The 14,075-nt window shown below is 50.4% G+C and overlaps 1 long non-coding RNA gene across 1 annotated transcript in view; it reads right to left on the minus strand.

The window, feature by feature from the left end:
- Positions 1-374: 374 nt before the first annotated feature.
- Positions 375-14,075, minus strand: part of LOC144807492 (uncharacterized) — a 110,042-nt gene continuing 96,341 nt past the window's right edge. The window contains exon 4 of the long non-coding RNA XR_013606341.1: positions 375-492. This is a non-coding gene — a long non-coding RNA (uncharacterized LOC144807492). The remainder of the gene's footprint in view (positions 493-14,075) is intronic.

Genomic DNA, 14,075 nt, shown 5'->3' on the forward strand with positions numbered 1-14,075 from the left:
AATATGCTATGTGCATCAATGGTAAGAACGCAGAACGTGACCTCCCATTACCAGCTTCAGGACCAAGAACACAAGTTTCCAGGAGAGCGGGAGAACTTCTATCAGGAGGGGCACAGAGGGTGGCAGAAAACCACACTGCCCAATCCTCACAAGACTTCAGCTGGTAGTATCTCGATGATAAAACAAACAAGGACGTCACGCTAGAATCAACGCAACTTTATGAACAATACATGGCTTATGTGTTTGTGTCCTCAGACTCCAGCAGACCGATGGACCTCAGCGGCGCCCTGAGCTCCTTCCAACAACAGAACTTACACTGGTACAACTTCTGCAGAACCATAGGGACAACAAAAACATCATATTCCTACTCACAGATGAGCTTCTGGCGGTCTTCCTTCTCAGAATCACTTTCTGGAGGCAGCAGTAGGTACCCCTGGTCCCGACCCTTCCAGCGTGGTGGGGGGAGCAGCACTTCGCCAGCTTCTTTCGGTGCTAAAGAGATGGAGACTCAAATCAACACCAATCCTTCTTTGGTCCATACAAACCGTTTGTACTGCTTGAAACATGTGACTACACAGTTCTGTCTGTCAGCCTTATCCAGGTCTCTGAGAGCTGTACGATTGATCTATCGCAAACCTCTGACTGCAAAGAGCCCTGACTGTAAGCCTTATCCAGGGCCCTCCGACAGCTGTACGACTGATCTATCTCAAACCTCTGACTGCACAGAGCCCTAACTGTAAGCCTTATCCAGGGCCCTCCGAGAGCTGTACGACTGGTCTATCTCAAACCTCTGACTGCACAGAGCCCTAACTGTAAGCCTTATCCAGGGCCCTCCCAGAGCTGTACGACTGATCTATCGCAAACCTCTGACTGCAAAGAGCCCTAACTGTAAGCCTTATCCAGGGTCCTCTGAGAGCTGTACGACTGGTCTATCGCAAACCTCTGACTGCAAAGAGCCCTAACTGTAAGCCTTATCCAGGGCCCTCTGAGAGCTGTACGACTGATCTATCGCAAACCTCTGACTGCAAAGAGCCCTAACTGTAAGCCTTATCCAGGGCCCTCCAAGAGCTGTACGACTGGTCTATCTCAAACCTCTGACTGCAAAGAGCCCTAACTGTAAGCCTTATCCAGGGCCCTCTGAGAGCTGTACGACTGGTCTATCTCAAACCTCTGACTGCAAAGAGCCCTAACTGTAAGCCTTATCCAGGGCCCTCCGAGAGCTGTACGACTGGTCTATCTCAAACCTCTGACTGCAAAGAGCCCTAACTGTAAGCCTTATCCAGGGCCCTCCGAGAGCTGTACGACTGGTCTATCTCAAACCTCTGACATAACAGAGCCCGAACTGTAAGCCTTATCCAGGGCCCTCCGAGAGCTGTACGACTGATCTATATCAAACCTCTGACTGCACAGAGCCCTAACTGTAAGCCTAATTCAGGTCTCTGAGAGATGTACGACTGGTCTATCTCAAACCTCTGACTGCAAAGAGCCCTAACTGTAAGCCTTATCCAGGGCCCTCCGAGAGCTGCACGACTGGTCTATCTCAAACCTCTGACATAACAGAGCCCGAACTGTAAGCCTTATCCAGGGCCCTCCGAGAGCTGTACGACTGATCTATATCAAACCTCTGACTGCACAGAGCCCTAACTGTAAGCCTAATTCAGGTCTCTGAGAGATGTACGACTGGTCAATCCCAAACCTCTGACTGCACAGATCCATCTGTCAGCCTTATCCAGGGCCCTCCGAGAGCTGTACGACTGGTCTATCTCAAACCTCTGACTGCAAAGAGCCCTAACTGTAAGCCTTATCCAGGGCCCTCCGAGAGCTGTACGACTGGTCTATCTCAAACCTCTGACATAACAGAGCCCGAACTGTAAGCCTTATCCAGGGCCCTCCGAGAGCTGTACGACTGATCTATATCAAACCTCTGACTGCACAGAGCCCTAACTGTAAGCCTAATTCAGGTCTCTGAGAGATGTACGACTGGTCAATCCCAAACCTCTGACTGCACAGATCCATCTGTCAGCCTTATCCAGGGCCCTCCGAGAGCTGTACGATTGGTCTAGGTCAAACCTCTGACATAACAGAGCCCGATCTGTAAGCCTTATACAGGGTCCTCTGAGAGCTGTACGACTGGTCTATCTCAAACCTCTGACTGCAAAGAGCCCTAACTGTAAGCCTTATCCAGGGTCCTCTGAGAGCTGTACGACTGGTCTATCTCAAACCTCTGACTGCAAAGAGCCCTAACTGTAAGCCTTATCCAGGGCCCTCCGAGAGCTGTACGATTGGTCTATCTCAAACCTCTGACATAACAGAGCCCGGACTGTAAGCCTTACCCAGGGTCCTCTGAGAGCTGTACGACTGATCTATCTCAAACCTCTGACTGCACAGAGCCCTAACTCGCAGCTGTGCCCGGCCAGCTGTGCCCCTGACCACGAGGCGTGGTCTCTGCTTCTGGAGCGCAGCGCCGCTTACTGCTGCCTGCGTGACCTTTTTGTTCCTGCCTCTGCACTCTCGTCTGTCCCCCTGTGTTGGGGTTGCTTTCCCCCGCTTTGCCCAGCCTTTCTATCTTCTTGTCAGTCTCTTGCCCAGTCCGCCGTTTTTCCCGCCGTTTTTTTCCCGCTGTGCCCCCGCCACCTCCCCGCTCCCCGCCGCTGATCCCCTGCGGCCCCGCCCCCCTCCACCTGGAGCCTTCCCATTCGCCGCCCCGCTCCCGCCTCCCAGCTGCCCCTCCCTCGCTCCGCCCCCTCCACTCTCCTCTTATGGCAGAGTGGCCAACGCGCAGCGTGCACGCGCAGCGGGCGCGCCGATTGCGCGCCGAAGGTGCGCCAAAGGTAAGCCCGTCCGCGCCTGGACCGCGCCCAGGGCCAGGACCCCTGCGCCCCGCAGACACCAGCCCACCCGCCGGACCTACGACGCCGCCACCCTCATCGCACTCAACACCGGCCGAATCCCGGGATGCTACCTAGCCACCCCGAGACGAACCCACGGACCCTTCAGCTGCCACGCCTGCAAGTTCAACTGCATCCGGTCCTGCCCCGCACCAGCACCCGCCAAGCCGAACACCAGCAGCAACCACCTGAAGTGCATCCTGCTCAACACCCGCTCCGTCCACAGACACGCCATCGAACTCTGGAACCTCCTCGACACCACAGCTCCTGACGTCGCCTTCCTCACGGAAACCTGGATGAACGACGCCTCAGCGCCCGACATCGCCATCGCCATCCCAGAGGGCTACAAGATCACCCGAAGAGACCGCAACAACCAGACTGGAGGAGGCATCGCCATCATCCACAGGGACACCATCCGCATCAAGACCAACACCGACGACACCCTGACAACCGCCGAACACCTGCACTTCCAGATCCACACGGACCCCAAAACCACCCTCAAAGGCACCCTGATCTACCGACCCCCGGGACCACGCACACAATTCAGCGAGGACTTCGCCGACTTCATCAGCCCGCATGCCCTCCCCTCCGCTGACTACATCCTCCTGGGAGACATCAACTTCCACCTGGAGAACAACAATGACCGCAACACCATCACCCTGCTCGACAACCTCGCCAACCTCTGTCTCAAGCAGCTGGTGTCCACCCCCACCCACCTCGCCGGACACACACTCGACGCCATCTTCTCATCCAGCAAAGACATCGCCTTCAGCCACGCCACTGGACTCCACTGGACGGACCACAGCTGCGTCCACTTCACCTTCAGAAGAACGACGATCCACCACCACCAGCCACAAGCTGCTCGAAGAAACTGGAACAATATCACAGCCGACCAGCTCGACGCCTCTCTGAGCCAGCACCCTCCCGCCAGCTCAGCGAACCCCAGCCAGGCCGCCGACAACCTCACGAAGTGGATCAGCTGCTGCGCGGACGAATTCGCCCCACTGAGAACCCCACCCAGCAGACCCGGGAGCAAGAAGGCCCCATGGTTCACCGACGAACTCATGAGCTCCAAGAAGAACTGCCGAGCCCTCGAGAAAGCCTGGAGAAGGGAACCAACACCGGACAACATGACCACCCTCAAGCTTGCCACCCGGAAGCACCACCAACTGATCCGCGCCACCAAGAAAACTGCATTCAAGGACCGTCTGGACAACGCGCACACAACTGCAAGGAACTCTCCAACATCGTGAAAGAGCTCTCCAACCCCAACGCCGGAAACAACGACATCACCCCATCGCAAGACCTCTGCAACTCCCTCGCCTCCTACTTCCACAACAAGATCGCAGACATACACAACAGCTTCAGCACTCAACCGTCGCACGCCACGACCGAATCACCGCCCCCCACCACCACCCTCCGCGCCTGGACTCCGATCAGCACCGAAGACACCGTCCGCGTGATGAACTCCATCCACTCCGGATCTCCGACCGACCCCTGCCCTCACCACGTCTTCAACAAGGCCGACGCTGTCATCGCACCCCACCTGCGGGACATCATCAACACCTCCTTCGACACCGCCACCTTCCCGGAGAGCTGGAAGCACGCCGAACTCAGCGCCCTACTAAAGAAACCTACAGCGGACCCCACCAAACTCAAGAATTACCGCCCCATCTCGCTCCTCCCGTTTCCAGCCAAAGTCATCGAGAAGACCGTCAACAAACAGCTGGCCGCCTTCCTCGAGACGAATGGATCCCTCGACCCCTCACAGTCTGGCTTCCGAGCCAACCACAGCACCGAGACCGCCCTCATCGCTGCCACCGATGACATCCGAGCCCTGATGGACAACGGAGAAACAGCGGCCCTCATCCTCCTAGACCTCTCCGCGGCATTCAACACTGTCTGCCACTGCACCCTAGTGCAGCGCCTCAGCAACGTCGGAATCCAGGAGAAGGCACTGGAGTGGATCACCTCCTTCCTCGACGGAAGAACACAGAGAGTCCGCCTACCACCGTACAAGTCAGAGGCCACCGAAGTCATCTGCGGCGTCCCGCAAGGATCCTCGCTGAGCCCCACCCTCTTCAACGTCTACATGAGCCCCCTCGCGGCTATCGCACGCCAACACAACCTCAACATCATCTCCTACGCTGATGACACCCAGCTGATCCTCTCCCTGACCAACGACCCCGCCACCGCCAGAGCCAACCTTCACGAAGGGATGAAAGACGTAGCCGAGTGGATGACGACCAGCCGCCTGAAACTGAACTCAGACAAGACGGAAGTCCTCATCCTGGGCTCCTCGCCCTCCGCCTGGGACGACTCCTGGTGGCCCCCCGCCCTGGGCACCGCACCCATACCGACAGACCACGCACGCAACCTGGGCTTCATCCTGGACTCCTCCCTCTCCATGACCAGACAAGTCAACGCCGTCTCCTCGTCGTGCTTCAACATCCTGCGCATGCTACGGAAGATCTTCCGGTGGATCCCCACCGAGACCAGGAAGACGGTCACCCAGGCCCTCGTCACCAGCCGACTGAACTACGGCAACGCCCTCTACGCCGGAACCACCGCCAAGCTCCAAAAGAGACTCCAGCGGATCCAGAACACCTCAGCCAGACTCATCCTCGACATCCCCCGACACAGCCACATCTCCGGACATCTGAGAGACCTGCATTGGCTCCCCGTCAACAAAAGAATCACCTTCCGTCTCCTCACCCACGCACACAAAGCCCTTCACGATCAAGGCCCGAGCTACCTCAACAACCGCATCAACTTCCACGCTCCCAAACGCCATCTCCGATCAGCCAGTCACGCCCTCGCCGCCGACCCCCGCATCCGAAGAACGACAACAGGAGGAAGGTCCTTCTCCTACCTGGCCGCCAAGACCTGGAACTCCCTCCCGACCAACTTGCGCCTGACCCAAGACCACCTCTCCTTCAGGAAGAAGCTCAAGACCTGGCTGTTCGAGCAGTAGCTGCACCCCCCTCCCCCCAAGCGCCTTGAGACCCTCCGGGTAAGTAGTGCGCTCTACAAATGTCTTGATTGATTGATTGATTGATTAACTGTAAGCCTTATCCAGGTTTCTGAGAGCTGTACGACTGGTCTATCTCAAACCTCTGACTGCACAGAGCCCTAACTGTAAGCCTTATCCAGGGCCCTCCGAGAGCTGTACGACTGGTCTATCTCAAACCTCTGACTGCAAAGAGCCCTAACTGTAAGCCTTATCCAGGGTCCTCTGAGAGCTGTACGACTGGTCTATCTCAAACCTCTGACTGCAAAGAGCCCTAACTGTAAGCCTTATCCAGGGTCCTCTGAGAGCTGTACGACTGATCTATTTCAAACCTCTGACTGCAAAGAGCCCTAACTGTAAGCCTTATCCAGGGCCCTCCGAGAGCTGTACGATTGGTCTATCTCAAACCTCTGACATAACAGAGCCCTAACTGTAAGCCTTATCCAGGGCCCTCCGAGAGCTGTACGACTGATCTATATCAAACCTCTGACTGCACAGAGCCCTAACTGTAAGCCTAATTCAGGTCTCTGAGAGATGTACGACTGGTCAATCCCAAACCTCTGACTGCACAGATCCATCTGTCAGCCTTATCCAGGGCCCTCCGAGAGCTGTACGATTGGTCTATCTCAAACCTCTGACATAACAGAGCCCGGACTGTAAGCCTTACCCAGGGTCCTCTGAGAGCTGTACAACTGATCTATCTCAAACCTCTGACTGCACAGAGCCCTAACTGTAAGCCTTATCCAGGGCCCTCCGAGAGCTGTACGACTGATCTATGTCAAACATCTGACTGCACAGAGTCCTAACTGTAAGCCTTATCCAGGTCTCTGCGAGCTGTACGACTGATCTATCTCAAACCTCTGACTGCACAGAGCCATCGGTCAGCCTTATCCAGGGCCCTCCGAGAGCTGTACGATTGGTCTATGTCAAACCTCTGACATAACAGAGCCTGAACTGTAAGCCTTATCCAGGGTCCTCTGAGAGCTGTACGACTGATCTATCTCAAACCTCTGACTGCAAAGAGCCCTAACTGTAAGCCTTATCCAGGGCCCTCCGAGAGCTGTACGACTGATATATTTCAAACCTCTGACTGCAAAGAGCCCTAACTGTAAGCCTTATCCAGGGCCCTCCGAGAGCTGTACGACTGGTCTATCTCAAACTTCTGGCTGCACAGAGCCCTAACTGTAAGCCTTATCCAGGGCCCTCCGAGAGCTGTACGACTGGTCTGTCTCAAACCTCTGACTGCACAGAGCCCTAACTGTAAGCCTTATCCAGGGCCCTCCGAGAGCTGTACGACTGATCTATGTCAAACATCTGACTGCACAGAGTCCTAACTGTAAGCCTTATCCAGGTCTCTGCGAGCTGTACGACTGATCTATCTCAAACCTCTGACTGCACAGAGCCATCGGTCAGCCTTATCCAGGGCCCTCCGAGAGCTGTACGATTGGTCTATGTCAAACCTCTGACATAACAGAGCCTGAACTGTAAGCCTTATCCAGGGTCCTCTGAGAGCTGTACGACTGATCTATCTCAAACCTCTGACTGCAAAGAGCCCTAACTGTAAGCCTTATCCAGGGCCCTCCGAGAGTTGTACGACTGATATATTTCAAACCTCTAACTGCAAAGAGCCCTAACTGTAAGCCTTATCCAGGGACCTCTGAGAGCTGTACGACTGATATATTTCAAACCTCTGACTGCAAAGAGCCCTAACTGTAAGCCTTATCCAGGGCCCTCCGAGAGCTGTACGACTGATCTATTTCAAACCTCTGACTGCAAAGAGCCCTAACTGTAAGCCTTATCCAGGGCCCTCCGAGAGCTGTATGACTGATCTATCTCAAACCTCTGACTGCAAAGAGCCCTAACTGTAAGCCTTATCCAGGGCCCTCCGAGAGCTGTACGACTGGTCTATGTCAAACCTCTGACTGCACAGAGCCCTAACTGTAAGCCTTATCCAGGTCTCTGAGATCTGTACGACTGGTCTATCTCAAACCTCTGACTGCACAGATCCATCTGTCAGCCTTATCCAGGGACCTCCGAGAGCTGTACGACTGGTCTATCTCAAACCTCTGACTGCACAGAGCCATCTGTCAGCCTTATCCAGGGCCCTCCGAGAGCTGTACGACTGGTTTATGTCAAACCTCTGACTGCACAGAACCCCAACTGGAAATGTTGTGGAAAATGTGAAATATGACAACATAGCACATACATTAGATTAAAACTTAATTAGACAATTGGCAGGAAATTCAATTAGTCACACATGGCGGCCTTAGGTGCACAATGATGAGGCACACATGCCACTGAAATTGTATTTACCACAAATATACATGCATTCAATGAAAAGAATGGTTAGTTTGTTCAGCATCGTTGGAAACTTCAATAAAGGATATGTATTGAATTTAGGCTAAGGTCAAGGGTCACAGGTGACCTCATGTTTCTTACGATCAGCATGTATCAATATATAACTGTTTGGATGATTTACTTTTCTGGTTTTGTAACACCCTTGTTCAACTTTGTATAAGAATAGCAGTCTGTGATGCAGTAAATTGAGACAGGCTGCCTGCCTGTATGAGGAGGGCCATCTCCCTGTCACGACAGTAAAGAGCTGTATTTACGTTGCCAAAGAGGAGTCTGTCTTTTCTTAATTTGTTTTCTTCATTTACTTGCGGACATAAATATAGCGCCAACATTACCCGTTAGGGTTTAAGGTTTTAAGTCACCCTGCAACGGTTGGCAATCCAACCAGGACTCCCTCTTGCCACCACCTCACTGCTGACATCGGAAGATCACCTACCCGCCGCTGCATAGATCATTGCGCACCTTTTGAGGAGTTAAGGAGACACAGTAATCTCTGAGGTTCTTACTGTGCAAGGGGACGGGTTGGATCCCGGATTGTCTTCTTTTAAAGGTAAGGACCATGGGGACTACTTTCCATGTTTTTGTATATACTGTATGACTTGTTTCCCTAGGCAATAGTAAACACAGATGTAGATATAAGAGATAAGGAGATACAAGGTTATAAGAGACATAAGGGCTTGCATGCAACACTGTATGCATGTGTTGCACAATATGAGGAAAGGGGCTGCAAAACTGGTTAACTTTTTATTCCCGCTATAAGCTTGGAAGTGGTCAATGTGGATCATTTGAAATTGGAAGGTGCCAAAAAGAGACAACAGTGTTAATATGGAGAAGAAAAAAATTATATGAAAAATGATATATTCATTAATGTGAATGAAATAGTGTCGTATTAACTAATTTGCCCGTTGTGAACTCCACATCAGCCTGACTCACAAATATGTAGTGAAGGAAGCACTGAGGCCTGAGGTTATGATTAGAAGCGTGGCTCAGTGGTTAGAGGTGGCAGACCCGGAAGCTGAGATTGACCGCGGACCAGGGTTCGATTCCCCGCCTCGGCGGGTCTCGGGCTCAAAATTCCACGGACTCGACAATTCTCGCTCTGGTGCCTACTCAACTCACGGGGTCACACTCTGCGACTCTGGGCAATAGCTTGCTTAATCTCCACTACGGCCCCTCGCGGTGGGATGCCTGGCTTTCACCTTGTGGACACCCTGCCGGGGTTTCTCACAGGGGAATACCAGGACGGGTTCCCTAAGCAAGCGCCGGGACACTTACGGGCAGCTGCGCGCTTTACAAGTCCAGCACATTTACATTTACATGATTGACAGGTCATGGGTGGGGTGGCACGTAACCAGCAGACAAATGCACGGACAGGAAACTTTGAATCAATCCCACAGATAGGTGCAGCAACACTACAATGGTCAAGGGAGATTCGCCCCAGTAAAGCACACATGGCCGGAGGGGGTACGAGCTCTCCTAAAACACCATAACGTCAGATGCCACATAAGTTAAGAACATTTAGCCAATCAGATCACAGCACACACACAGTGATCACACACTCCCCATGCCGGACAAGCAAGGTCAAGGCCCACCTATATTATCCATTAGACAATTAATTTATAACTCCAGAGGCAGTAACTTACATTCCTCACCATACAAGCATCACCGGAAACAATTTATTACCTAGAATGAACTGTATATAAGAAGCTGCCGATTGATTGTAAAATTGAGACAGTCCTCAGACCCTGTGCCTGTAACTGTTCTCTTGGCCGCTATGTTTAATTAAACAAACTGTTCCTATTTTGACAAACGCCTCTTGTCTCTTGTTTTTCAAGGCATTTCATGTTCCAGCAACAACAGGAACGGCAGTTAGGGAGCAAATGTCTATCCTACAGCAAAGAGATGCAGATGATGCTAGATGGAGTGACTATGTGGACCGGGCTGCAAGTACAGTGTCATGGCCAGAATCCCAAGAAAGAGATAGGACTGAAGGTAGTTTACCACATGCCAGAATGAGAAGGGGAACAGAAAGTGTTCAAGAATGGCTATTGCAAGGTAAGAGAAGGATAGATGCAAGGAGAGTGAGGAGAGAAGGATAGCACAATGACTTTTCAGGAAGGATTCAGGAAGTTTTGGGAGAATAACAAATAGCATAGAGTCTTTACATAAGCGTGTGGATAGTATGGGTGTAATGCTTCAATCCTCAAAAGCTAGCCCCCCCTGCCTATGATGTTGATATTCAAGAAAGACACCTTATCGATTTGGATCATGTGGTAAATAAATAAATAATACCTCTATTTTTGACTGGATATACAATAACAGATAGCTCAATAAATAAGAGTCAAGATTCGAGGTAACTGGAGTTTGCAGGTTTAATACAGCATAAAGGACAGGAACAGGACAACCTGCACGGGAATAGGATGGCAGCGCTGCACGGGGCAGGGACAAAGGAATGGTAACTTTTCATAACAGTGCACAAGTATATATACTTAAACAAAATACATGGTATTCAATACAATAGGCGTAGCAGTGGGCAGGGCCTGTAGCAGTCGCGAAAGATAAAACAGAAAGTAGGTGTAACAAGAGGCGTATACATAGACATGTGATGTAAACGTAACGGAATATGTCATAAATGGGGCGGAAACATGGAGGGGGCTACCGAAGGAGCCGGGACCTCTAACCTAGTGGTGCGCGCAAACTGGCAATGACGTGTTACTAGGGAGAGGCTGGGGGCTATGACTTCTGAGCTAGAAGGAGAGACGAAAGTCTGGAGAGTCAGAGCGACATGTACCTAAACACTATCTAGTATCTGATGTTTAGAGAACATGTTGATAGAATCCAAAAGTTATCAGGGCAAAGGCTAACAGACACTAAGACTGGTGCATGCATTATTCTACATGTAGTGCGTGTTGAGGAATATTAAATGACCATTAATACAGTATTTCTCTTACATGGAGACGTAAAGGCTAGACCATGACGGAAACTATTGATGCGATTCAGTAGCTTAGGAATGCAGGGAAGGAGAGCTGGACTGATAACTAGAATCATAACATACTCTTGGCAGACTGACAGGCAGAGCCAGGCCGAGCCGGGCACTGTGAGGCAGGAAGTAAGTGAAGGGTCAGGGATACAGGTGGGGGCTGTATCGCTCCTCGGAGAGGGTTCAGGAGACAGGAGCTGAATCTGAGTCCGGGCCCTTTTGAGGCCTAGAAACGGGGATTTTCAATGAAATAACGTGCACACTGAGAAACGTGGCAACGTAGCTTTACATAGACCTAACACTCGTAGCTTTCACGAGAACTGGAAACTGGCATACTAGAGATGGACACAACTGTAATTGCATCTTTAATCGATCATGGGGAATACATATGCATATTAATCATGCACATACAACATAACATGGGGAACACGTAGGGACACAGAACATGGCAAAATTTACTTTTCCACATTCCCTCCTTGTCACTACGTTTCCATCAGGAAACATCAATATTCATGATACCATCTATCATTTCATACAGTATCATTTGCTCGTCTCGAATTGTCTTGGAACGGGACTTAGGACGGGACTTGGGACTAGGAATACAAGAGGTAGCACAAATGCCGCAAATCGCAGGGCCACATTGTATACAGAGGCAGCAACTGAATATAATCGCTACTGCAATACCTAGAAAGGACAGTACTTTCCATCCCCAGGCAGAAATTATACTCCAAAACCAACCGGACCATGTCCAGGTGCCTGGATTCTGGTGTAACTGATGGGCAATTTTATGAAGTCTGGTTATAGCTGAATAAACAGACGGCGCGTTATTAGGAATGAAAATGCAGCAACTAGATCCGATGACTCTACATGCTCCTCCTCTATCAGCCAGTATGACGTCAAGAACGAGACGATTTTGGAGCACGACAAATCTCATAGCAGATTGCTCTTCGGTTAAGTTACCTAGGGCAGAGGCAGTCTCATTCACTACTGCTTCAAGGGTTCTGGTCAATCTACGTATTAACTTACTGTTCTGGATAGGTCCTATAAAGAAAAAGAATCCTTTAATGAAATCTGTATACTGTTCTAGAGCAGTTTCAGTTTGATCGACAATCGGGGACTCGATCTCCCTTCTATGTCTAATGTGTACTAGATGTGTGTTTCTGTGATAATCGGACGGGGCTAGGAAAACTGGTGGCAGTAGGAAGGCAATGTAACAGGTTCCCTCCCAATCGAGGGGCAGACGAACATATGCGGTCTGACCACAAACAAAATAAGAATGACGTGAAGCTTTGAAAATAGATTTCCCACTGTCACTATACTTGACAATAGTAGTACAATCACTATGTCCTACATGTGCGGAACCATTATTTCGGACACATAATTCGCCTTTGACTGGTAGTACTGAAATAGCAGGTAAGTCTGGAGTAGGATCAGACTGAACATTCAGGACCATGAAATTCGAAGAATAATTACCCAAATTATAAACTTCATTTTCTAGATCTAACCCTGTTCTGTGGGGAAGACCTTGCTTGTCTGGAAGACATGTACTATTCAGAAAGGAAATATCTGTTGAGGATGACGTTAACATGGACCAGGCTCCACATGAACCATTATGTGAAAACGGATAAGGAAACAGTGGCAGAACTCCCTTCGGTGTCTGGAAAGGGGGGAGTCGACCACACACCCAACAATTAGTGGCATTGCTGGTCTGGTGTGAATAATGTAACATACGGATAAATGTATTGTTGCGCATAGCAAGACGATAGGATAGTTCGTGAGGAGGCAGATCACTAAACGTATGCTCTACTGTAGTATTAGAAAACTCATTTACATGAGAAATTGGAAAACATAAATGAAATGCATAACTCGTGCAGGTAACCATCAAAGTTAAAAACAAAATAAAACTTAGAAAAACGATACATCTGTGGAAAAGTAAATTTTGCCATGTTCTGTGTCCCTACGTGTCCTCCATCTTATGTTATGTGTGCATGATTAAATATGCATATGTATCCCCATGTTTGATTAAAGACGCAATTACAGTTGTGTCCATCACTAGTATGCCAGTTTCCAGTTCTCGTGAAAGCTACGAGTATCAGGCCTATGTAAAGTTACGTTGCCACGTTTCTCAGTGTGCACGTTATTTTATTGTAAAGTCCCCGTTTCTAGGCCTCAAAAGGGCCCGGACACCAGATTCAGCTCCTGTCTTCTGAGTCCTCGCTGAGGAGCGATACAGCCCCCACCTGTATCCTCGACCCTTCACTTACTTCCTGCCTCGCAGTGCCCGGCTCAGCCTGGCTCTGCCTCTGAGTCTGCCAAGAGTATGTTATGATTCTAGTTATCAGTCCAGCCCTCCTTCTCTGCATTCCTAAGCTACTGAATCGCATCAATAGTTTCCGTCATTGTCTAGCCTTTACGTCTCCATGTAAGAGAAATACTGCATTTAATGGTCATTTAATATTCTTCAACACGCACTACATGAAGAATAATGCATGCACCATTCTTAGAGTCTGTTAGCCTTTACCCCGATAACTTTTGGATTCTATCAACATGTTCTCTAAACATCAGATACTAGATATTGTTTAGGCACATGTCGCCCTGACTCTCCAGACTTCAGTCTCTGCTCCTAGCACAGAGTTCATAGCCCCCAGCTTCTCCTAGTAACACGTCATTGTCAGTTTGCGCGCACCATTAGGTTAGAGGTCCCGGCTCCTTAGGTAGCCCCCTCCATGTTTCCGCCCCATTTATGACATATTCTGTTACGTTTGCATCACATGTCTATGTATACGCCCCTGTTACACCCATTTTCACCCTTATCTTTCGCGACTGCTATTGACCACACCCA

The sequence above is a fragment of the Lissotriton helveticus genome, unplaced genomic scaffold (assembly GCF_964261635.1).
Source record: "Lissotriton helveticus unplaced genomic scaffold, aLisHel1.1 SCAFFOLD_742, whole genome shotgun sequence".
Classification (NCBI taxonomy): Eukaryota; Metazoa; Chordata; class Amphibia; order Caudata; family Salamandridae; genus Lissotriton; species Lissotriton helveticus.